The sequence below is a fragment of the Acomys minous genome (genome assembly GCF_964271855.1).
Source record: "Acomys minous genome assembly, chromosome: 11".
Taxonomy (NCBI): Eukaryota; Metazoa; Chordata; class Mammalia; order Rodentia; family Muridae; genus Acomys; species Acomys minous.
Window position 1 is genome coordinate 46,782,544 of NC_140492.1, and position 27,075 is coordinate 46,809,618.

The 27,075-nt window shown below is 41.5% G+C and overlaps 1 protein-coding gene and 1 long non-coding RNA gene across 5 annotated transcripts in view; one reads left to right on the forward strand and one right to left on the reverse strand.

Moving 5' to 3' along the window:
• Positions 1 to 27,075, forward strand: part of PHLDB2 (pleckstrin homology like domain family B member 2) — a 217,986-nt gene that overhangs the window by 52,754 nt on the left and 138,157 nt on the right. Inside the window, exon 1 of one of the 4 annotated variants that reach the window (XM_084801891.1) lies at positions 20,670 to 20,894. The exons of the other annotated variants lie outside the window; for them this stretch is intronic. The gene's annotated coding sequence lies outside the window, so the exon portion shown is untranslated. Of the gene's footprint in view, positions 1 to 20,669; positions 20,895 to 27,075 lie in introns of those variants that run through there. 4 annotated transcript variants of the gene reach the window in all.
• LOC311608510 lies at positions 4,693 to 7,781 on the reverse strand. Its single transcript, XR_014782997.1, has 3 exons — positions 7,427 to 7,781; positions 6,317 to 6,437; positions 4,693 to 4,852 (listed from the first exon to the last, which is right to left on the reverse strand). It is a non-coding gene; the product is annotated as an uncharacterized lncRNA (long non-coding RNA).

Sequence of the window (27,075 nt, forward strand, 5' to 3'; positions counted from 1 at the left end):
TTACATGAAGACCCAGCTGCCCAGCTGTTACATATGTGCAGAGAAAGAACTTAGATTCCTAACAAACTGGTGCTGGTGGCATAGGGTCCAAGCTCTGAGAGCCACTATTCTGCCAAATACTTAGCTAAGGCCTGGAGAGTGCTTTCTTGGATGGATCTCCCAGTCGGTCCTAGCCTAGCTTCTGATTTACCAGAACTCTCCTTGAGTGAGTTCCCTCAGAAACTGAGGGATGCAGAGATAGTTAAGAGTATTCTTTGAACCAAATGGAAAGATAAGAATACAATAGAGACCTTTGATTTAGATAATAAGGAGATCAGATGATGTCCGCACTAAACTACCTACTGTGGTCAGGTAGCTTGAAATCACAAGGGCTGAGACACTGAGGTGAGAGAAGCATGAATTTGAAGCCTACCTAGGCTATATAGCAAGGCCTTCTCTCGTGTGTGTGTGTGTGTGTTGTAGTGTAGAATACATACACACATATATGAATAAGCAAAATAATAGATTTGATACACATTATTAAATGATTATCAGTCAAAAAATCCCATGTGTCTATCATCAGCAAAGAGCTGATAAGCTATTTGCCTAGCAAATAAGCCACATACAGTACATTATTAACTATTGCTCCTGAACTATACTTTAGATCTTCAGATGTATTTAACCACCTCACATAATGGCTTTATTTATCACTAATTCTATATTTTCATCAGCCTCCATTTAAAGCCTGCAACCATCACCTCAAAGAAAAAGAAAATGAACCTTTTCAAATCCTGCATAGGCAAAGGAAAAGTGTAAAACATGGCTGGTCTAACAATGTGTTGGGATTCCTGCAAAGACCAATAGATGTCTTTAAGAGTCATAGCTACTCTTCTCAGCTAAGGAGTATTCTTTCCAAATGGTGTCTTTAAGCAATGGAATGCCTACCATGACTTAGCTTGGGGAAAACAAAGGCAAGATCCTTTAGAGCAGTCTTAATGTTCCTAATATTGCGACCCTTTAATACAGCTCCGCATGTTGCAGTAAGCCTCAACCATAAAATTATTTCATACTTCATAATTGTAATTTTGATGCTTTTAGGAATTGAAATGTAAATATTTGATATGTGACTCCTACAATAGGGTCACAACCCACAGGTTGAGAACCACTCTTTTAGAGTGTCCTGCTATGAGCCAAAGTGTTGAACATTTCTGTTCTTTCTCTGATGATTGGTTGGTTGGTTCCTATGATGTCTATGGGAGCTGAGTGTCAACAGTCTTCTTGTCCTTTGAGTGGTACATAGACAATCTAAGAAACGCCAGCTTACACTTCTTATCCATGTGACTTTAATCTATTGAAGGTAAATATGATCCCTACTTAAAAGGCTTAATAGATTAATTAAACTTGTTGTATAGATTAAAGTGTGGCATGTTGAACTTTACTTACTGAGAAGTTAATCTTAAATCAAATGGTCATTATAAGTGATACTTCTTGTTTTTTCCCTTTGGTGTAAGAGTCTCTCCCTTTTCTGCACTTGGATGTCAAATGCTGGAAATGACAGTTGCCTCTACTTTGCCAAACATAGACTCTTCTGCATTGTCAAGGTGTCAGACTTGGGGTGCTGCACTTGTTTCCTGTGATGCCAATGACCTGAGATAGCTCTGAGCTTTCTCTTATTCTCCTGGGCTCTGCTTCTAGCTTGCATGTTTCCTATTGGTCAACATGGCCTTAAAGAGGACACTGAACCCTAAGGAAGAAAGGCAAAGCATATCACAGCCATAATCCAGGAGAAGGACCACCCCAGTGTACAGTCAGTTGGTGGCAACCCTCCCAGGCTATTCTGGAACCATCCAATCCAGTAATGGACTTCTCAGAAATAGAACTATGTACAAGACACGCCACATATTTTTGAACGAATATAGTTTTGTGTTAAGATCCCAAAATAAACCTTTAAAAATAAATTGGTAAAGTTTTTAGTAAATATATCATGAATAAGTAATAAAACCTCCAACCCAGAAAAGACTAGGATGGCAACATAATGAAATATGAATCAAGACTTCTAGTTACCAATGGGCTCCTCACTTTAAGGAACATTATCTCTCTATGTATTTGGGCCAGGAAGAAACTAGATTCCAGAAAGAGTTTGTGGAACTCTTCAGCCCCAGATGTGCTTAACTGACAAGAGCCAGGGATTTAAACACAGACACCAGGAAGCCAAAAGTGGAGAACCTTGGTGCTACTTCTGTGAATGTGATTTCCACGTGGCCACTTGGAGACATGATCTTCTGCTTCTTGTGATTGCTATGGTGGTAGATCTGTGTGCCTGTCTTCTGTGACAGAACAGTGAGACTGACATGGTGATGGATGCATCACAGGCTGGTAAAGAATCTGGACTCATGAAAGACAGGCTTACTTTAAGAGGGAAGGGAACTACATTCTCCAAAGTTGAAAAGCCTAGGAAAAGAAGACATGTGCCAGTATTCTTAACTTTTACCCAGGTTTTGTTTCTTTATTGGGGGGAGGCACAACACATGTATAGAGAAGATAAGAGGACAATGTGTAAGAACCAATTACCTCCTTGCATCATGTGGGTCTCAGGACTGAACTAGACCAGAAAGCTTCTTCACCTGCTGAGACATGTCTGTGGCCCCAGTCATGTTTTAAGTAGCCTGGACAGCATGATCTCTAAATGAAAAGACTGTTCTAAAGGCCATCTGATTCTTCTCTGTTTTCTTCTCTCTTTGTCATTCTTTCTCTTTGAAGAGTCTGAGGTGAGACAGTGACTTTTGGCATAGTGTTCTATACTCAGAGTGATACACTCAAAGTCAAGATGGCCTTTGGATAAGGAGTCCAGCAGGCAGATTACAGGTGCTTAGTAAACACAGGCTCTCTCTTCCTACTTGATGGCAGAGGGACAGCATGGCAGGACTGTGGGCCACAGAGTGACATTCCGTGTGCTATACTAGCTCCATCACTCGCTGGAGTCAAATGTTAACACACCGATCCCTAAGTGACACTTTGACAGACTGTATTGTTCCTAATTATCACATCAGGCATTTGAACCAGGCATCAGACAAAACAGCGTCCCTCATGCCTGGTCCATTGAAGAAAGCTCTGATAAATAACTAATTATATTTATAGTTCAAGGTTCTGTCAGACTCCTGGCATCAGATGAGAAGTTTCTTTGAAGAAAAGAGCAGACTTCAATAGAACTCCTTATTAGCCCTCACTCTCAGAAGGGCTAATAATATGTTCTGTGAGAACTAGGCGGTCATTTCTTCAACCAACAATTAAAGTAACACCACATGGCTGCTTACATAATTGGCTAACACCTTCTTGTGTGGACAGAGGTTAAAAGAACAAGACTGTTTCCCCAATAGATGCATTCACTCTTGAAGGAGGGGAACGAAGGAATCTGTAGTGGACACAGGCTTTGAACACACAATGTCTTGAGTTCGTTTTTTTTTTTTTTAAACTAATCTTGTGGATTTAGGAATGTTAACTATAACTTTTCTGAGATGCCTTTTTCTCACTATAAAACAGTAATGGTAACTGCTACCCCATGAGGCTGATAATTACAGAAAAGAATCTCTATTGTGTGTTCAGTCCATGCAGGGTCCATACATGGAATAACCATAGAGCCGTGACTCCTGCACAGGAGTCCAGTCTGCCGTCGCTGGGGCTGGGTGTCCTGGTCCTGGGTGTTTTTGCTTTGTCCAGACTTAGAGTGAACTAAACAGTATAAAGCCGAGCCTTGGGCACCGCCATTGCACAGTAGGATACATGTCACGCTCCTAAAACTTCATTTGAGAAACCTTGGAAACTATGACTTGTTTGAATCTCACACTATCGTATTGTTAATCCTGTGACTGTCACAGAGTCCAAAGTCCTGCAGAGCTTTGAGATAGCATCCCATCATGTCAGAGGGGTCATCACTGAGGAGCCTCCTAGGTATAGGGTCGTCAAGCTGCCTTTGGATCTTAGTGCCTAAATAGTGTTCAGCTAGACAGGTACCGAAAGGCAACGTCTGGCCTTCTGACATTTGCTCCTGCTCAGAAATAGACCTGTCATTGGTCCACATAGTGTAAAGGCCTAACAGAATGTCTGAGTATTCCACTTACCCTGTCAGAAACTAAGGCAATTGTACATTTGATAAGTGGCTAATAAAAGGAAATCTGCTGTCACAATATAGAAGACAAGTTTTTCCCTTTGACCCCCACCTCCACCCCCGCCCAAGGTGCCTCCGTTCCAACCACCAAAGCTGATTTTCTAAAACACTTCAGGTAGATGTCTCTCTTCCAATAATGAAATAGCTGCAAATGTCCTTGAAAATTCTACTCTTCACCTTCCAGAAGTTTCTATCCCCCAATTAGCAGAATCTTCACTGTCTTCACAGCACTCGAGGCATTAGTGCTCTCTTCAGGTTGCTTGGTGATTGTAGCTCAGGACTCAGATTGCCAGTGAGCCAGAGAACTAATGACATGTCTGCAGCCTCCTAAGCACGGGGCCTTCTAAGGAAGGCAACCTTCACCAGAGACACTTGTCTGGTGAGGTGAGAATGGAGTAAGAAAGCTGCTTGGTCAGAATGCCCTGCACCAAAACCAATAGTACAGAGGGAACAGAACAGTCTCTAGCCTAAGAAGTGTTCCTGTGTAAATGGATATCCTACACCCCTCTCTCTTTCCCCCTCCCTCTTTCCCTCCCCCTCTTTTTTTTTCTGATACAGGGTTGCTCTATGTAGTCCTGGCTGTGCTGGAATGGAACTCAATGTGTAGGCCAGGCTGGTCTCAAACTCGGAACTCAGAGATCTTTCTGAGCCTCTGCCACCTGAGTGCTGAGATCAAAGGTGTGCATCACTATGTCCAGTGGAGAACTACTAAAATAAATCCACAAAAAAATGTCTATTATACAGAGAAGTAATACAGAGAAGCACATTTAAAAATAAACATTTCCCAGAAACCCATATATATTATTAATACAATTAAATAGATTTTCATACTTTAATGTATATACTTATTTTCTAATAATGATTCCATGATAAGCATAGAGTTGTAATCTGTCTTCTTTTAATGAATTATAATTTACATTTACTATAGCTGACTCCCTGCAATGTGATCTTAATAATGTACACTGTGACTTAACCATGTCATTTAACCAAATGTGCAATGTCAGTATGTAGATAGTTTTGAGATTTTCAGTGTTTCAGTTTTGTTTTTTAGGTTTGATGGATAACATCTGAGGTATCTTGGCACTTGTACATTTTGTACATGTGCAGGGCTAGCAACTGTGACAATTTGTACTATCAGATTCCTCACTGTTGATAACTCATTGCTCAAAAATGCTATTTTTACTAGAATAATGATTTGTCTTTCCTGACTTCTGTTTGTGCTGAATACTCTTAGGTATTTTTCTTGGGAAAGTATGTTTTCTTTTGTATTAAAGGAAATGTGTGGAGTAAGGGAAGTGAGATCGGGCAGAGGTGGAGGGATGAGAGACCCAGCACTAGCAGTTAATTGCTAATCATTACCAAGATACCTGATCATTTGTTTCCAGCGCTGCAGTCTAAACACATCACAAACAATATATAAACAAGCAAACAAGTGCACACCACATGTGCTAGATGACTCAAGATTCTGATTAAGGCATTTTTGTGCACAGAAATCCAATTAAGAGAGGGGACGATATCGATGTTCAGAAGCTATTCATAGATATCAATGGATCTATCCTCAAGAACGATTAAAAAATTCATATGCTCACCAAAATGAGCGCCTGTGTCACCATGACCTGTTGTAGAAACCTGAAGCAATGGGAGAGGATGCCCTGGGCTGAGAAGCTATGGATGGCAAAGCATTTGGCTAACACTTCCCGTGCTCATCTTTGCCTAAGGCCTGCCCGTTTTCATCTGATGTTGGGAGACGGGTTGTGAAGCACAGGGAGGTGGCTATAGAACCATCTGGAATGCCTTTGCCACCACTGCCTTTGATGGTTCCCAGATGTGTAATGGACCACATGCTTTCCAGCTGTGTTCTATTCACTTCAGCCACAGCCCTCTGTTCAATAACATCAACTTTTCTTTTCACTGGATTCTAAGTATTACTACTTCTCTACTGCTGTCACTATGAATGGACACTAATAATGCCTGATATATGTTCAAGGTGCCATAACCATCAGGCAAACACACAAGCATAGTGCCTCAACCCTCCAACAGTTATGTTTAGTTATCTTGAAAAGAAGCTCCATCTCCACTCTTGTCATGAGAAATTGAATCTCAATGATGCTGAAGAGCCCCCTTTTCCTAAAATATCGTGAGAGAGAAATGGCTGAAGAGAGGACGCACTACCTCAGAAATCCATTTTATCAGCTCATAAACAGGGATGTTTAAGCCCTGTGCTCCATAACATCCACTTCAATCTCCTTACATCCACACCTGCTCATTTCTCTCAATTTCTCCATAGCACACACTAGTGGTGGTGGGAGGGAGTTAAAAAAACAAAATAAGGAAATTGAAAACCCACCCTGAGCTCTACAGAACCACTGCTGTCTAGCCACAGTCCCTGCTACTTTTCTCTAGTTGCTTTGCATAAGCAAGTTTGTTTTCATATTTCATTTCTGACTTATTTTTATTTTTAAGCAATTTAAAGAAGGCTCACATTTTTATTGAAAATAGATTTTTTTCATACAATATAATATGATTACATTTCCCCTTCTCTCAGCTCCTCCAAGACCCTTCCCACCTCCTTTCCCATGCCAATTCACACCCTTTATGTCTCTCATTAGAAAACAAATTGCTATCTAAGGAATAATTATAAAATAAGGTAAAACAAAACCAGTCAGAATAGAACTAAACAAACTAATAGAAAAAAGAGAGAGGAAGGTGAAGAAAAAGCATGAGGACCTGTAAGGTTAAAAATGAAGAAAAAGAAGAGAAGGATGTGGAGGGGGAGGAAGTGGAGGAGGAGGAAGAAGAGGAGGAGAAGAAAGAGGAGGAGAGGAGGAGAAGGAAGAGAAGAAGAAGAAGAAGAAGAAGAAGAAGAAGAAGAAGAAGAAGAAGAAGAAGAAGAAGAAGAAGAATCTCTCACAGAACAATTCTGAGACAAAGAACCTGTTTTTAAATCTCAGAATTCATCTACCTCTCTGATGGAAGTCTTTCCTGACCACCTCCTACTCACACCCCGTGCCTTTACTTAACGATGCTCCCTTAGCAAAGGCTTCTCTTGACTCCTAACCAGAGGGGCCCTGACCTAGCTTGTCATGTCCTTTATTGACTTTAGCAACATCAGACTTTGTTACTGTGTGTGCGCTGATTCAGTATCTATATTACAAACATTGTCCATATATGGCCAGTGTTTACCAGATAATAGAAAGCCAAACAATTAATTAATAAAGAACAATATGGATTTTTGCAGGGTTTAAGTCTTCTTAGACACACTAGATTCTTGAGAAGCCCCACCTTTTCCTCATTCTCATCTCAGACAGTGGGTAACCAGAGACCCAGCCATTGTGAGAGCGTTTCTGTTTCATATTATCATAGACTGACTGCCGTACTTGAAGTACTTGAAAGCAATTCAATCCATGTGTAAGATTCCATAAGGCGGTCTGTCATGAGACAAAAGCAAAAACGCCTTAGTTCTAAGCTTGCTGCTTTCTGTGCCTTTTTAAAAATCTGTCCTATTTGTGGCATTTCTGACGCTTGGGATACCTCTGTAATGTGACAAATATGTTCACAAGCAGCCTCTTCAACCAGTCTCCATCAGCTCATTCTTGTTTCTGTAGTATCTCAGAAGGCATGGACAGGCAAGATCTCCCAAATCCTGCAGGCACGCACAAAGTCAAGGCTGCTTGTCAGTGTGAGCACAGATAGTTAGATGGATGACAGAGCAAGTGGATAACTCAACAGCAAGTTATAACTGAATAGTATTTGACCGTAAAAAAGGAAATTGTGATACACGCTGCCACTCAGATGAACCTGGGAAATGGTGTGCTAAGTGAAAGAAGCCAGGCGCAAAAGATCACATATTACATGATTCCATTTACATAAAACATCCAGAAGAGACCAGCCTGCTTCTAGGAAAGAAAGCAGATTCTGGGTTGTGTGTAGCTGGGAGGATGGGAGAGCATAGAGGGACTGCCGACGAAGATGGGTTTGTTTGGTGTTTTTAGAGTGACGATTAGACCGGTGGCAGGTCCGTAACTTTTTAAAGAAACCAAAACCACCAAAGGATTCATCTTTTCAAAGTGTGAATATTAATAGTAAATGAATTATACCTCAATGCAAGACTACCACTGAGACATAAAAGTAATGCGCTTTAAAAAAAAAAGTCAAATATCTGAGTGTGAGGGTGAGCCTAGCACCAAGCTCTTGGTGCCTAACTATGGTTTTTCCCAGTCTATTACCTGATCTTCCAGAACTGTGCAGGGCACTTCCACCTGTAAGACTCCGCAGGGCACTGAACATGCATTTATGAAAACTCGGAGCACGGCGGCAGCTACCTTTACCTCTGGTGGCTCTAACCTACCATAGGTGCTATTTAAGCAGAAGAACAAGCAAGGTGAAAACCTTCCAGAGGGCTCCTCATTTTCTGTTACCTTAGATACCATCCAGTAAACCTTTGCACCCCGGCTCTTGCCTGGAAACCCCAGAATACCTAGCAACCTTTTATTTGTATCCTCAACACTGCAGGAGACCTCGTGATACTTACTTCCGGCTTTCTCCGGCTGAGTCTGTTTCTAAACCAGCTCAGAGCAAGATGACCTGTGACCTCTTGTGAAATGCTTGGTATTTGTCCTTAGGGGAAAACATTAACTCCTACTAATTGGACTAATAGCAAAATAGAGCGGTCATGGCTTGTCCTTCTTTATGGATCACAGGAAAAGTTCTGTGATTTCTTTTTCTTTCCTCATGCACTCATTTGACACAGCAGAGAGAGGCAAACGGGATGCTTATGTCTATTTTAAAGGAACGGAAATCACCATAGCACTTACATTTCCATCTTGTTGCTCCTAGTTAATTATTCCCTCTTTTTCTCCTTCAAAGGAATCCAGAATTCTTTCTTGGGCTTAATTTTCTTGCCCGGGGGTATGGATAATGGGAACACAGACCTTTTTTTTTTTTTTTTTAAATCCTGTCAGAAATAGTTAAAAGTTAAAATTAGGGTCTTCTTTTCCAGGATTTATCACCATGGTTAAAATGGTGGTTGACACTGGAGAAAGAAAGAGATGAAATACAAAATTAAATGGGGATATCAAACCAGGGAGTCCCATGGAAGCTAGAGATTCCTTTCAAGGAAGTATGTTTGTGCCATCTCCACGCACAGGAGAAGCGTGGCCTCGAACCTTGGTCTACAGAACAGTGCTCTGATGTCAACATAAGCATGTGCTCCCTGCAAGCCGAGAACACTGAGAGCAGAAGACCTATCTCCCTGCTGAGCATCAAAGAGCGCAGCACCTCGCTGAGCATCGAAGAGCGCCCCACCTCTCCAGCATTTATGTGGTTCTTCAGGCTTGGTTTAGATCAGAGTGCCTCTCCCTCCGTGAGTGCTATGGAATGGAATGTAAGGTTGTGACTAATAAATTCTCTGCAGTCTCAAGACCAGTTCTGCTGCAGCTAGGCTTCTAGGGTTCCTGTCAACTCCTGTCTGACTGAGCCTTCCTCCAGGGCACACCCTCCCTTGCTGGAAGAGCCTCTGAGATAGCTCAGAAATCGTCTGACCACCAGCAACCAGACATCCAGGAATTTGAACTGTGAGACCGTATCAAGCCTGGACACAGGCCTTTGAATTAGTTTTCAATGAGCTAAAGATAACTGAATGGGGCTCCATCTTGCCACTCAGCAATCATGGCTGTGGTGTGGGGAACAGAGGAAGCAGGAAGGGAAAATAATAGTTTTTTAAGTCTGTAGCAATACATACTGTATGTTGAGCATTCCCCCAACAGCATACCTCAGCACCTCCCTTTTCTCACTCTTCTGGCTCTTGCTCCTGAGGGGTCCCCTTTGCATCCCTAGTCAACCTCACCTTCATGTCACATATGCATACGTGACTTTATGTAGCAATATGAAAACCTAGGAACCACAAATGAGAGAAGACACAGCATTTCTCTTCCTAACACTATGGAACATCACAGTTTACCCTCCCTCACACTAACTACACTCAGGACTTAAGGTAACCTACAGCACGGATTCTCAACCTTCCCCATGCTGCGACCCTTTAATACAGTTCCTCATGTTGTGTTTAGCCCCTGGCCATAGAATTATTGTTGTTGCTATTTCATAACTGTCCTTTTGATGCCATTACAAATCATAATGTAATTATCTGAGATGCAGGATATCTAAAATAGGACACTTTGAAAGGGGTCACGACCCACTGGTTGATAACCACTGGCATAGAGTTACATCAAAATCTTCTAAGTCAATACCTAGCTTATAATAAAGTGTCTGTCTCATGTGGTTTGTTGAATTATATACTGAAACCAAAATTCAGGATGTCTATGAATACATTTTCACCTGATTATAGCACTGAAACATTGTGTTGAATCATCAAAATCAGAGACTGTCTACATATGGAAATATTCTCCTATCATAAGTAGATAGCTGTATGACTTTGTTAAATGTATTTATTTATGTACCTAGACCCACAATCCAGTTCAGACTGGTCCAAAAAATTCATTCCTTCATGCCTCTATTGCAGATAATCCATCTACTTCCACATCGAAACAACCGTCAACCCATTCTCTATAGTTTTGCCTTCTCAAGAGGCGTCATACAGAATATGATAACCAGTTTCTTTTTATCCTTTGATCTTTTCTGTCCTTTTGTTTTCCAGAGACAGGGTTTCTCTGTGTAGCCTTGGCTGTCCTGGACTCAATTTGTAGACCAGGCTGGACTGAGATTCACAGAGATCCACCTGCCTCTGCCTCCCCAAGTACTGAGGTGACCGGTGTGTGACCCTGCACCCAGCTCTTTTTGAGTTCCTTTTTATAAATATATTTTATTAAATTATTCATATTACATCTCAATGGTTATCCCATCCCTTGTATCCTCCCATTCCTCCCTCCCTCCCATTTTCCCCTTACTCCCCTCCCCTATGACTGTGACTGAGGGGGACTTCCTCCCCCTGTATATGCTCATAGGGTATCAAGTCTCTTCTTGGTAGCCTGCTATCCTTCCTCTGAGTGCCATCAGGGCCCTCCCCATCCAGGGGATGTGGTGAGTTCTTAAGATGAAGAAAACCACAGTCAGAATAACGAGGAACTTGCTGAAGACCCTGTCTCAGCGCTAAGTCCAGGTCACCGTGCACAGTATGCATCCATGTGCATACTCAGTAAGGCACTGGGCCACACAATACCACCACACTCCGAGGACACAGAGAACCAATGCAGAGATGGCGTGCTTGGGCATCAGAGTTGCTGCTGTCTCTAGCTCTGTAGTTTAGGCAACCAACTGAACATCTCGGAAGGTTTATTGTTCAATAAACCTCATAGTGTATGCGGATAACAATGTCCAGTGCATAGCTCTGATGTGAGGAACTAATTAATATACAAAGTACATGACACAGGACTTTAGAAATATTTATTTTCCATCGTTAGTCAATGACAGTTACTGTTGGACAGAAAGTGACTTAAAGCACATTTTGTTGAGACAAATAGCACAAGGAGAGACTACAATACATGTTGGTAACTAAAGAATAGAGTTTAAACATTGACTCTATTAAATGTTAAAAGAAGAATAAGTCTCAGAGATAACACTGTGTGTATGTGGGGGGGGGCAGTGATTTGTTCAATGCAGTTAGCTGAGCACTGCTGTATTTCCTTGCTAGAGTAGTACACTTCTTTCCTTTCCATTTTTTTTCTGGTTTTTGATTTTGTTTTTTGTTTATTTTGCCTAATTTTATGTCTCATTCAGGAGTTCTTGGTTATGGCGAGAAATTCACATCAGCAAGGAAGTGTTTAAAAATTATCCATGCCTGGGCCTGAGGCCAGAAATTCTGACTTCACTAGTCAGAGATGGTTACTGGGTAAGGAATATCTCAAAGCTTCCTTGGTAATAGTAACATACAAACACTGCAAAGAGCCTAGGCCTGGATAAAACATGATGCATTTGGGAAGTTCTAGGCAATGTAGCAGACTAGTTTGTCTTCATAGTACATGACTTCTGACATGTTAGGAAGACAAAAACTACCGAACTCACATATGTTGTGACTTGCTTGTTTTTTCTCATAGTCAGGTAATGACATACATGACCGTGCACGAAGGCTCCTTATAAGTGACAGAGACTATTTCCATTTGGAAAGAGGCTTTCCTCCACCTACAAGTCCTCTGATGCCTCATCAGCCCTCAGTCAGAGTTAGGTGTCTAAATACATGGCCTGGAGTGGTAGGTGTATTTCTCAGGAGCTCGGATTGCAAGACGACACAGGTCGTTCCACTTCCTAAAAGCCCTGCCTACATAGGAAGCCTGGACAAGCCTCAGGTCTCCTGCCCTCTTTAGTCTTCAAACAGTTTGTAAAATGAATAGAGTTTATCTTATGAATGCTAAGGAATTTTCCAGTTACTATGCTGTTGTAATTTTCATGACTAACTAACATAATAATAATCAAATTACTCAAGGTCATGTTATTAACTTTATTGCTAGAGCTTAAACAAAGAAAAAAGAACAGTGTCTCATAAAATGGGCACTTCATTCTTTGTTAAAATCATTGATACATACATGTAAATAATATATTTTAATTATATATTTAAACTGTGTTCCCCAAGAAATGTAAGGCCTCAACCTGTACTTTGTTAAAGGAAATAATAGTTATTTAATTAAGAATATGTTATGTTACATACAGTTAAGGTACTGGCACAGTGCTAGTTAATTGATTTATCCATTGACCAACTATCTTATAAAATGGAGTGTGACATTAGCTGTTACCAGATCAAATGATCAAGGGACTTGAGCGATGTGTGAATCCCTGGGAAAATCGCTCCTCAGTCCGCACAACTGCAAGTGCCAGAAGAAAGTTCTAAATGGAATTAAAAGAGAGTTTGTTTAAAGAAATGAAAACAACTTTAAATAGTAAAATAAATATTTTCCTCTGCCTGGGGGTGACCTGTGCTCAACCTCTTCCCTGTGAAAAGGCTGTCTCCGAGCCTGTGGTTTTGCGGCATGTCAGTAATTCTAGAGAGTCTGTCTGCATTCAGCCACTGGCCGCTTCCAAGCCACATCGGCCTCTCTTGCCTGCTTCTCTACCAGAGACATCCACACATTCCCTAGGCCCCATGCTTTTTGAAAAGATGAGTTTTCTTTCTTTAATGCCAACTTAGAATTATGTTTCAGGTGTTTGCCACTGAAATGCCTGAAGGAGGTCCTCCTCCTTCATTTCTAAGGCACAGCTTGTCAGAGCGACAGCTCTGCTCTCCACTGGTGATAAAGTTGGAAGAAATTCAGGTCAATGAAATAACATATATGAAGTAAGAGTCACAGTTAGTTGAATTTATTGGTCTGGTCAGCTGCAGTGACTTGAGGACAGCAGTGATGATGCAATCAAATCAAACCCAGGAGGTCAACTACAGCCTTGGGAAGACAGTATAGAGTAGCTGTTAGGCAAGGTATGTTAGATAGTTCTGTGGCTACAGTTAACAATATACTTGAAATTCTGTTGCAGGGTCTTTAAAAAAATGAATAAGGCAGGGCTGGAAGTACAGGTCTGTAATTGAGCACTTGCCTAGCATGTGCAAGGCCCAAGTTCAGCCAACAGGTAGATGGATAGATAGATAGATAGATAGATAGATAGATAGATAGATAGACAGACAGATAGATAGACAGACAACAAAAAATAGAATAAAGTAGGGTTTGATGTATTAAATCATTTGCTGAAAATCACAAGGAAGTCTCCCAGGGCATCACTATGACACTGGTACTGCGCTATCTGGAAGAAACTAGAAATCAAAAAACTCCAATGAAAAATTCTTCAAACAAAGGCTATTCACACTAACCAAACACTGAGTGTGTGAGACAGGAAATTTGTGTCCCAGGAAGGGCCTTACTGAGGCCACACTACAGTGCATTTTTATGTACGGATACAGAAACCAGATCTGTTATCCATGGCTCCCTTAGTCAGCACAGTTTGTCATGGTGAAATACTGCAGACTTAACGGCTTCGACAACAGGCATCTTTTTCACAGAGATCCATCAACTGGGCACTCCAAGGTCAGGGTTCCAGCATGGTCAATTCCTGGTGATGCTCTCTCTTCAGAGCTTGGTGAACCCATGTAGCAAATGGAGACAGCACTGTCTCTCTCCCTCTTCTTATAGGAGTACCAATTTGTAGGCTACATGTGTAATGTGTGATTAATATGAGCACTTGGGAAGTGGAGAGGCAGGCAGATCAGGAGCTGAAGGTCATCTTGGCTATAGTGTGTTGAAGGCTAATCTTGGTAATATGAGACCTTGTCTCAAAAGCAAACGAAAAATAATGAAATGTATAGGTGGAAGGCTCTACCTATACTCCTTTAGCCTCAATCGCTTTCCAAAAGCCCTCTCTTCAAACTCAGCCACATTGAGAGTAGCACTTTAAGATGTGACTTAGGAGGAACACACATTCAGCCCATCGCAGTGGTACAGCAAGCCACACATACGATCCCCAAATGTAAAAAATTAGTTTCATTCTTCAAAAGCAGTGTCCTAGTTAGGGTTTCTGTTGCTGTAATGAAACACCACGACCAGAAAGCAAGTTGGGGAGGAAAGAGGCCATTTGGCTTCCCCTTCCACGTTGTAGTCTATCATCGAAGGAAGCCAAGACAGGAACTCAAACCTGGAGGCAGGAGCTGGTGCAGAAGCCGTGGTGGGGTGCTGCTTACTGGCTTGCTCGGCCTGCTTTCTTATAGAACCCAGGACCACCAGCCCAGGGCTAGCACCATGCACAGTGGGCTGGCCCCTCCCCCCATCAATCACTGGTTAAGAAAATGCCTTATAGGCCTGCCTACAGCCAGAACTTACGGAGGCATTTTTCGCAACTGAGTCTCCTTCCTCTCTGATGACTCTACTTTATGTCAAGTTGACATAAAAACTAGCCAGTACAGGCAACACATGCTTAAAATTATTTTACATATACATTGTTAATTAGAGTTAATTTATTACTTTTATTGACTTAATAAAGTATTATTATTTATTCTGATCTGAGAAAAGGGTCTCAGCATAGACACCCTGTAATCCCCCTGTCTGCCTTCTGAGAGCTGGAATTAGGGGCCTAAACTATCATGACCAGTTACTGACAACAAATCCCTTTGTCCATATTTAAGGTTTTAAAGATAGATAGTATGTAATTAAAAGAAAGGGAGGGGAAAGGTGGAAGGTGCAGCAATGCTAGAAGACACACAGGAGATGCCATCCTCGGTGAAGGACTCAAATACACACCCCAGGAAACCCACAGAGTCTTTAAGAGCAGCCATATCTTATGTCACCATGGACCAGAGTGCATTCAAACGTGACCCTTGGTCCAAAAGGAAACTGGACCAGAGGCCAGCTTCTTCTGAGTCATTCATTGGAGCAGTCCTTAGGGTGGTTGAAGCAACTGGTCTTGCCTGTTAAAGCACCCCTAGGAATGTACTGCCTTTAGCACTCACTGATAAAATCAAAATACCTACAAAACCAGAAACGTCACCTCAGTTAAGAAGTTTTCCAAGCCCAGGTGACTGCAGAAAACAGGATGTAGTCATTAGCGCAGGAAGTGCTAAGCTCCTTCATCAAGTGCTAAAAAGAATGCACTGGGCTGAAGTCGGGAGAATTCTGGTTTCACTCATGCTTTGCCAACAGTTCTCCCTCCTGAAGACATGATTTGGTTATCTCATCTGTGAATGAGACAGGGCTAGGCAGGAAATGTCCAATTCTATGACACATAAGACATTGTTGTACAGTTTCTTTTCAATGTCAGCTTTCTGACCTGTGGCCACTCCCCCCCCCCATGACAAACAAACAAACAACCACAAAACCAGTCAGTTTTGTTTTTCTTACTGGAAAGTCCAAGGTCTAGGTCTCAACATGGCCACTTCCTTATTGTCCTTTCTTCCTAGCAAGATCTCACCAGGTCCGATTTCATGTTTCTGAGGTCCATCTATGCAAAGCAAGATATTAGCACTATATTTCCAATGTATCCAACACAACTTTTTCAGATATGCTTTGCACCATACCAACCTAACAAAGGCCGGGAGAGAAGGCTGTACCTTCATCTTGCATAGGCCAGCCATTTTTCCACCAGTGTGTGTCTTCAAAACATGCACGAGGGTGAAAAAGAGTGTGTGGAATGTTCCCTGTCATGCTTTCAAAATCTGCTCTCCTTCTTCTCTTCCTGCTCAGAACCTGAGTCCCAAAACACAGATAAAAAACGAGAAACATCCAAGAGCTTTGCTGATACGGCTTATCTCTAATTCCATTTCCGAAGTCATGAATGTTTGGGCAAGAGATTTTTTTTTTTCTCTACAAGGCACTCTATCCACTCTGAAGGGATTGCCAATGGGTCAGAAGATGACTGTGTGTCAAAGGCTGAGAACTTTACTTCGACCACTGTATTCAGCTTATGTGAACAGAGCTTAAGACGGCTTCCTTGTACAGAGGATGCTGCACTGTGTTTTTATGAAAATTAAGTGACAGAAAGTATTTTATCAGCCTGGTACTCAAAAGGGAAGTGCGGGAGAATAGCTACCCATATGGTTTTTTAGTCATCTAGTGATGACTGGATCCTGGCTCTGAACTGATTTTAATTCCAGGAGACCCTCCAGCTAAAGTAGGGGCTTATGGAAGTCAGGTGATTAATGGTGTTTTGGCTGACATCTGACTCACAGTAGATCCAGTGGTTCCCCGAGCCCATCCTGTGGTTGTGTTCCTAGTTCTAGAATTTGAATATATATACAGAATTCACACACTGGTTCCCTGACCTGTGGAGTGAGGGCGATTATAGTCGGAAAGGCTAAATGGAAACCACTGAAGTCGCCTCCATTGGGGAAAATAGTGACCTAAAAATAATATTTCATCCCAGGAGGAATTGCAGAAATTAGTGCCACCATCAAAGACTTGAAAGATGCAGGGGTGGCGGTTCCCACCACACGTTCCTTTAATTCCCCTATCTGACCTGTGGAGAAGATAGATGGGTAGAAAAGAATGACAGCTAACTATTGCAAACTTCATCAAGTAGTGACTGTGATTGCAGCTGCTGGGCCAGAGTGATGCCTTTACTTGAGCAGATGAACACATATCTTGGTACATGCCATGAAGCTATTGATCTAGCAAATGCCCTTTTCTCAGTACCTGTCCATCAGGACCTCCAGAAGCAATTTGCTTCCAGAAGTGTACCTTAATAGTTTTACCTCAAAGGTGTATTAACTCTCAAGTCCCGTGTCACAAGTTGGTTTAAAGAGATCTTGATTGTCTGTCCCTTCTACAAAATGTCACAACAGTCCCCTATATTCACGACATTGTGCTGGTTGGACCAAGTGAGCAGAAGGTAGCAACCATTTTGGACTTGCTGGTAGCACATATATGCGTTAGAGGATGGGAAATAAATCCAACCAAAAGCCAAAGGCCTTCCACCCCAGTAGAGTTTCTACAAGTCCAGTGGGGTATGCCATGAGTCAATGTGATGATTTTTTTTTCATAATGGATGGTTCCATAATTGAATTGTCCAACTTCAGAAGTAATCAGTGAAGAAAGGAGAAACAATGGCCTCTCTAGGGGGGTATTCTCAGTGGGCCCCTTGCATTCTAGGAAGCTTTCTTCCAACTTTGGGTATGTTCATTTAACATGTCACCCTAGAATAAGTCCTCACTGGTCTTTCACTGGGTAAGTAGTGCCAATAAAGACTTGACCTTGAGGGAAAGACACAGCTGGGGTGGTGCAGACCATCAAGTACCCCTTGTTTTTACTTTCTGCAAAGAAAGTTAATGAATATAGTTTGGAGTCAGGTGAATTAATCTTTTACATTTCTCCATCTGTTTTTAAATCTCGCACTGATAGCTTACTAGACAGAACAGTTGGCAGCTTTCCCTGCAGGAAAGCAGCGGTGAGGACAGCAGCTTTGAAAAGAGAGTGCGGAGAGGCATGGTAAGGGCTCGGTGCTTGCTTGATTCTCTCTTAGCTTTGCCACATTGCTTCGAGATTTAAAGTGTGTGTGTGTGTGTGTGTGTGTGTGTGTGTGTGTGTGTGTGTGTGTGTATGAAAGAGAGTATACGTGTGCATAGTGTGTGTTTACATGCTATAGCACATTTGAATTCTGAGGATGTTCAACTTTGTGGTTCTTGGCTCCCTTCTTCACATGGTTTCTGGAGATCAAACTCAGGTCATCTGGCTTGCATCATCTATCAGCAAAAAATGGCTTTACCAGCTGAGCCAATACATTAGGCATATGTATCTATCTTTCATTATATCTAAAGAAAAAAAATCCTTGTATACTGCTTGATGGAAACTTTCCATTCAATTATATATATATATTTTAAGTGCAGAGATTGGATAGAGGTTAGTCACAAAATTTCAGCCTGAAAGAATGGTTTTAAAAACTATTATGTTACATAGTGACTATAGTTAATAATATCTCCATCTGTTTTGTAAAAAGAAAAAAAGTGTATGTAAGACTTTTACCTGCATGGATATATGTATACCATTTGTGTGCCTAGTACCCAAGGAGGCCAGAGGAAAGAATCATATCCCCTTGAAATTGCAGTTACAAGCATTTGAGAGCTACCACTTGGGTGCTGAGAACTGAACTCAGGTCTTTGTGAGAACAGCAAGTGTTTTTAATGACTGAACCATCTCTCCACCCCTAACATTTTGTTTTTAACAATTATTGTGAGGCTAGATTTTGTCTTCTCACAATTAAAAAAAGAGAACTAAATCTGTGAGGTAATGTGTGTGTGTGTGTGTGTGTGTGTGTGTGTGTGTGTGTTAAATAGAAGCTTTTCATTCATCAATTAAAAAATAAATTACCTAAACTGTGTCTAATGTGGTATTTTGGAGATTCAGGAAGGCTTTGTTTTTAAATGAGGAAAGAAAAAGCCTATTCTCCATTTATTTGGGCTTTCTTCCCTTTTAGCTCTTAATTTCTAACAAATGTAAAATCTTCTAACAAACATAAAATCTTCAAGTGGCAGCTGGAAAGTTAATGGTTTACAATTCAAGCAAACCTATTAGACATGTGCTTTTACACCAAACTTGTCTTGCTATCAGGCAGAAGAAAATGTAAATGTTATGAGTGACAGCCCAAAACACAGCATGTTAAACAAAACTGAAAGTTATACAAAGAGACAGAACAGCTAGAAGGCAAAGATGAAGGGTAGCAGAAACTACTACTGTTGTAAAACAGCTGGAAAACCTGCCCAGCATTTTACCAAACTGAGATTTCATCTTCTTGGCCACCAGATCTTTAAATAATTAATGCATTCTGATGTCTATAATCTCTTGTGAGTATAACATTTAAATCACTTAATTAGAGTGAGCATATACCTTTTTCAAGACTGGTACACTATTATTCATGGAAGGGGCTCAAATCGAGGTCTGTGTCCCGAGACAGGACATCTATCTTATTCCATGTTCTTTTTCTTCATTCGCTTTAAGAGAACTTATGCAATAGAGAACTTTGAGAAATTAGCTAAAATTAGCTAAAAGACCCCCAAACCAAAGTGTCCTAGAAATTATCAGTACTTTCTCTACAGATGCTCTATCCTTTTTCTAAGGAAAGAAGCCCACTATTTTTCTCAGCCTCATATTTGTCCTTCAGAAGATAATCCAGTCTCCTATTGTTTTCCCTGTATCTGTTTTCCCCCAAGATGAACAAATGTCAACGAGACTCATATGTCTCATGATGCATCTATGATTATCAAATACATTTTTGAGTTCGAAACCAAGCAAAGCTGGAGACACCTCACTGAGAAGCCATACAGAATAGCATGAAATATCCTTCAGGTGGTAATGATCATGAGATTTTTAAAGGAAGTTAATAGTAAAGTAAACATCTTGGTAATAAGGAAAATTGGGCCAATGTCAAGCCACCCTTGCTTTAGTGGCCTGAGGAGGCTTCTCTTGGTTTTCCTTGAGTTCTCTGGAGAGGATTTAACCAGATCCATTTGTCTCTGTCTACCACATATAAAATCAGAGTCAGGCTTTATGCAAGTCCCATAGTCCTTCCTTGTTGTGTGGCTGTCTATACACTGTGTCTGAATTCTTTATTTTTCATTGACTAAGTTATTTATTCACTTTATATCACAATCATAGCTTCCCGTCCCTCTTCTCCTTCCAGACCCTCCCTCTCACTTCCCTTCCCTGCCCATCTTCCCCTCCTTCCCTTCTCCCCAGAAAGGAGGAGGCAACCCATGGACATCAAGCCACAGCAAGCCCAGGCACATCCTCGTCCAATGAGGCTAGGCAAGGCAGCCCAGTTAGAGGAAAGGGATCCAAAGGCAGGCACTGTAGTAGTCAGAGACAGCCCCGTTCCTATTCCACATGAAGACCTAGCTGCACACTGTTACATATGTTCAGTGGGCCTAAGTCCAAACCATTTATACTCTCTGGTTGCCAGTTCAAGTCTTCATAAGGCCCGATGGTCTCAGATTAGTTGACTCTGTAGGTGTGTGTGTGTGTGTGTGTGTGTGTGTGTGTGTGTGTGTGTGTGTGTGTTTGTCCTTGACCTCCTCTAGATGCTTCAATCCTTCCTTCCTTCCCCTCTTCCTCAGGATTTCCAAAGCTCTACTCAATGTTTGGCTGTAGGTCTTTGCCTATGATTCCAACAGTTGCTGGGTGAAGCCCCTCTGAAGACATTTATGCTTGGCTCCTGTCTGCAAGTATAGCAGAATATCATTGATGGTATCGGGTGGGCTCCCTCTCATGACATCGGTCTCAAGCCCTCAAGATTGGTCCTCCCCCAAATTCTGCTCCATCCCTGCATATGCTACATACAGGCAAGACGAATTGTGAGTCTAAGGTTTTGTGGCTGGGTTACAGAAGGTGACCAGTTCAGGTCCCATATTCCCCAGTTGCTGGGAGTCTTTGCTAGAGTCACCCTTATAGATTCCTGGGAATTTCCATTGGCTTCGGTTTCTAGCTGATCCCAGGGATGGTCCCCTGAATCCACTTGTCTCTCCCAGTACTCCCTCCCTCCATCTTCCTACCACCGCATCCCTCCTGTTCCCATGCCCATCCCTCCCCCACACACTCCCCTCCTTCTATCCCGTGCCTAATCTATTTTCCCTTCTCACTGAGACTCAAGCATCCTGCCTTAGGCCCTTCTTGTTACTTACCTTCTTTGGGTCTGTAATTTGTAGCATGGTTATCCTATACTTTATGACTAATAACCACTTATAAGTGATTACATACCATGTTTGTCCTTCTGGGTCTGGGTTACCTCACTCAAGATGATCTTTTCTAATTCCACCCACTTGCCTGCAAATTTATGATGTCTTTGTTTTTAATACCTGAGTAATACTCCATTGTGTAAATGTACCATATTTTCTTTATCCATTCTTCAGTTGAGGGACATCTAGGTTGTTCCCAGTTTATGGCTATTATGAGTAAAGTTGCTATGAACATAGCTGAACAAATGTCCTTGTGGTACGTTGGGGCTTTTGGGGGGGAGGGGGTATATGTCCAGGAGTCCTATAGCTGAGTCTTAAGCTAGATCTATTCACAATTTTCCAAGAAACCACCAAATTGATTTCCTTTTGCTCCACATCCTTGCTAGCATGAGCTATGCCCTGAGTTTTTTATCTTAGCCATTCTGACAGGCATAAGATGGAATCTCATTGTTTTGATTTGCATTTCCCTGATGACTAAGGATGTTGAGCATTTCTTTAAGTGTTTCTCAGCTATTAGAATTTCGTCTGTTGAGAATTCTCTGTTTAGATCTCTACCCCATTTTTAAGCTGAGTTATTTTGTTTCTTGATGGCTAGTTTCCTGAGTTCTTTATATCTTTTGGATGTCAGCCCTTGGTCAGATGTGGAGTTGGTGAAAATCTTTTCCCATTCTGTAAAAAGTAAAAAATGTAAAAGTAAAAAATGAGGTTTAAAATTATAAAGAAACATTTTGATATCTTCCAGCTTTGATTTAAAAATAGCTTTAATATTTTATACACAAGATTCAGATTTAGAATTCTCAGACTGCTTGGAATTATATAGATATATTAATGATGGGAAAAATTAGGCCTGGCTCAGTTTTAAACTTTTCTACTTTCAGTATTAAACCCATTCTATACCTCATTGTGTCTTGTATAGATTAAACACATGCTACCACCACACTAAAAGTCTTCCTACATTGGCTACAAATAGTCTTGAGACCATCTATCAGCTATAAATGTATATAATCTTTGAGAAAACAGATCCTTCCAGGTCCCGCACAGGAAGAAGGACTGTACATTCCTCTTTTAAAGTCCTCAACTTGTAGTAAACATGGCTCAGGAAGACACATGAACTCATAAAAGGTATACCATGGAAACATCACCAGTATAATGTTCTCAAAGTGACACCTGAGGCCCGGGTCCCTTGGGTCCCTTGGGTCCCTTGGGTCCCTTGCCGTAAACCCAGTTGTCTCTTTTTATCTTCATGTTACATATCCACGGAGCCAGCTTACCATGAATGAGAAATATTCTAAAAGAACTGCATCTTTCCTGAATATATACCAATTATTTTCTTATCAATATTCATCGAAGCAATGTAACATCTAATTATATAGCATAAGCACCATACTATATACTGTAAATTATCTAGAAATGCTTTAACTACACAGATTCGTAAGTAATATGAAAACACTCTTGCAAATTATGTAAGTGGCCTAAGTATCCACACAGTTGTGGCTGCAAATGATATTCTTCTTTTTGTAGCTGTCACAGTCTGAACCAGAGTTGGCAGGGGGCATGGGAGGGGTTGTCTACTAGTCTAAAACTCTGGGACACAAATTCTTTTGTTGGCCTTTTCTGACCAGATCACTGGGAGTCTGGAACCACCCCGCAGCGATAACAGGAGACAACTGTTAAAGGGTGGTACTTTAATTTATCAACAGCTAGAGTTGTCGGGTTCCTAAGTCACTTTATAATTAAAATAGCAACATATCAGGAGACCAAATTCCAGAGCCGGGCAAGATTCCTCTTTTAGACCTCTGCAGACAAACTGTGCTATTTGGGAGATTGCAAATTCTCTTCCAAAAGCTTCAGAAAGCCTCCTTCCCTGCTGACCTCCGGGAAAGTCTGCTACTTCTCAGTCTGGGCTGCCCGTGAATCTGAGCATAAGGAGATCAGTATCCCCAAGGCTGTTAAGACAAGACCAGAAGAGACTCGGTCCCTTGGCTAGATCTGTGTAGGGGTTCAAAGTTTATTGCACGTATTGTTCTTGGCTGGTGCCATAGTTTGAGCAAGACCCCTGGGCCCAGATCTTCCCATCATAATGTTCTTCTTGTAGGTTTCTAGGACCCTCTGGATCCTTCTATTTCCCCATTCTCCCATGCTTCTCTCACCTAGAGTCCCAATAGGATGTCCTCTCCTCTGACCCACTTTCCTGGTAAGCGAAGACTTTCATGGAATATATCCCTTGCGCTAGTGTCCAGATATAAGTGAGTATATACCATCTGACTCTTTCTGCTTCTGGGTTTACTCACTCGTTATGATCATTTCTAGCTCAATCCATTTGTCCACAAATTTTGGGAATTCCTTGTTTTTAATAGCTCAGTAGTATTCCATAGTGTAAATGTACCACAGTTTCTTTATCCATTCTTCTACTGAGGGACACTTAGGTTGTTTCCAGGTTCTGGCTATTATGAATAAGGCTGCTATGAACATGGTTGAGCAAATGTTGTCTTGATACCCTATGATCATATACAGGGGGAGGAGGTCCCCCTCAGTCACAGTCATAGGGGAGGGGAGTAAGGGGAAAATGGGAGAGAGGGAGGAATGGGAGGATACAAGGGATGGGATAACAATTGAGATGTAATATGAATAAATCAATAAAATATACTTAAAAATAATAAATTAAAAAAGAGAGGGAGAGAGGCTCAGTCCCATCCCCGTGACAGACTTTGCATGCCTTTTGTGAAATCTTCCCAGACCTAGCAACCCGGGCCTGGGAGCCTGAGAGAGAGAGACAGAGATAATTCATGGCTCCAAGTCCACAAGGTAAACAGTGTATATTGGTTGTGTATTCTCAAGGCTCTCCATAAAAACAGACCCAACAGAATGAGAGACAGAATGAAGGCACAGAAAGAGAAGCAAGGAAAGAGACAGGGAGGGAATAGGGAAAGAGAGAAAAAGAAGAAGAACAAGAAGGAGAAGAAGAAGAAGAAGAAGAAGAAGAAGAAGAAGAAGAAGAAGAAGAAGAAGAAAAGAAGAAGAAGAAGGAGAAGGAGAAAAAGGGAAAGGGAACATTTTAAACAATTTACTCACATGTTGATGAAATGTAGAAATTCAAGATCTGCAAGGTAGGTTAGCAGGATAAAAATCCATGGAAAGTTTTTTAGTTACAGTTTAAACCCTGGGGCTGGCAGAAATCCCTTATTTTCCCCTCAAGGCCTCCAGCTAATTGAATGAGGATCACATCCACTCATTTGTGGAGAAAAGTGCTTTGTTTAAAAATCAAAAAAGAAACAAACAAACAAAAAAAAACCTTATTAGCAGTTGAAATGTTAAACTTATCTAAAAAGTTCCTTTGAAGCAATATCCAGACTACTGTTTAACAAAACGGTTGTCCTGGTTGACCCTTGAGGTCAGTCATCATAGGCTGCGCACCCAAAGTGTCCTTGGACACAATAGTGGGCAATGCTACTAAAATTCACCCTGTGCTTGCCAAGTGTTGTAACGTTTTTAAAGTCATATTTGTGTATGTGTGCTTACCACTCTAGCTAGGAAAGTATGGGTAGCTTCGGCGAGGCCGACGGACTGTCTAACGGTCAGTCCGGAGCTCCGGGTCTGAGATCTGTCCCAGGCTGCTGGCAGGCAAACTGCTCTGTGCTGAAACCATATATAATCTCCTTGAGGCAGCAGCTTTATGAGGCATGACCACATTTCCACAGACACACTATAATGTCAGTTGTCAGGAAACTCTGTGTTTGGCAAATTGGGGCAATATACCAAACCTCATAAATAAAAGCAAGTCAGGTTACTTATAATTACACTTGATTGCCCTTCCAGACCACTTTCTGAGGCCAGACACTCGGGGCATAAAGTTACGTGTTCATTTCTTACACAGTGCTTTTCCCAGCTGCTTCTTTGCTTTTCATTAGAAAAGAAAGTAACTGTCCATATACACTTAAAAGGTAGCTTTCATAAACACATAATACTTTATGTGTGCCCATGTGTCTGTGTGCCAGCTGGACTCACTCAGGGTTTTAAAGCAAATTTTCCATACTCTATAGACACACAAATTAGTCAAAGAAGATAGAAAAAAATAAATCTGTAGGCTGGGAAGTGGTAAATCTAAGTATGACAATGATAGCGTGCATGCGTATTAACAGGTGGATTATGCACATGTCAGTTTTATTTAAATGTGATAGATGGTGCCATTTCTTACTATGACACTGCAGAAGTTTGAATTACCTACCAGAAAGCCACAGAAAATCAGCCAAGAGGCCAGGACTCCAGCAGCTGATTTCCTTCTGAAAATGACAGGGGGGCTAGGAATAGTGGTGCTGGGGCCTCCTCAGTTCTAGGGGTGTCAAAAGACATGGACAGTCTCAGGAGACAGTTAGAGTGGCCTCAGTTCCTGGAATGGAAATTTCTCTTCAGCAGTCACCACGCCACCCCGGGTTTCTGGAATTTTCTCACCATACTTGAAAATGTGGCTACGTGTCCCATTGCAGCATAGGTCCAATGCAAAAGACCAAAGCCAATGGACAGAATCTTCCCGATTGTTTCTAGGGACATTGGCAAACGGGCAAGGGGAGGCCAGACTTCAGATGAGTTTGAGTGGATTTTCTCAGCTTTTGTCTTCACTCTTCTCTCCTTTACTAACATTCCACCCTTGTCATTAATACCAAGGTCATAAAACACTGTATTTCCTGCATACTATCTCTCAAACATGATACTATAAATAAGTATATAAAAGACACTGTTGTTGCCTTTGAACATCTGTTTTGCTTTAGATAAAAACAAATATAAATCATCGTCCCTAGGTATTCCTGTTAAACCCCCTGTGAACACCAAACCTTTTCAAGTTCACTGAATATATAGAAGAGGACACATAAAAAGGGCCATGATAGGCTCTGTAGCAGCTAAGCAATCCTTAGGCCCAAGAGTATGTAATGTGGGACATGCTCCTGTAAATTAGCTGGCCTTGCTCAAATCCCTTTCATAAAATACCACTCTATTTACATGCAACCTATATACACTCTCTTGTGTACCGTGCCATCTTTAGATTACTTAAAATACCTAAAACAATGTCATTGTTTCAACAAAAACAAGGGGAAAAAAGCTCAACATGTTAAGTATAGAAATAATTTTTTCCAGATATTTTCAATTAATCATGGCAGAACCACAGATACAGGCATCTGGCTGTACTCATAATTAGAACGTATCTTGTTAAATACTAGACTTATATGACAGTGACACAGGGCCAGAGAAGGAGTCTCTGAAGCAGTAAGCCTTTGCCTTTCCTGGGAGGCGCCTCTGTTGCTCTGTTGTGGTGTCAGATGGTCAGAGAAATGACATCAGTGGGTAATGGTAGCACCACGATGCTGGCTGTTCAATCAAGGTCTTTTCCATAGTAGCTGCACACCTGGAGAGCTACAGCCTGGGAGGGAGATGGTAGTGATGAAGAAGCCTCCTCACCACCCTTCTCCCTGGGTCCAAGGTTAGTCCTCAAAAGGATTTGTAGTTCTAACAGTTCCTAACAGTTCCCACTGGCCAAACCGGGAGGCAGGATGGGTATTCTAAAATGTGCACACCATTACAGCCTGGCTTTGTGTGTTTGTTCTGTCATTTTCTAAAAGCTTGGTAATGTCGCACTTCAGTTGACAACTTAAGCCTTCAGGTGAAGCTGTGCCATGTCATACTGCCTACAGAAAGGCATTCACCGCTGCATGTAAAATCATGTGTCTGTGTTTGATAAGCTTGTAAGTCAAATATCACCCCTAATCGCTGGTCTCAAGAGCCCTCTCAGAGAAGC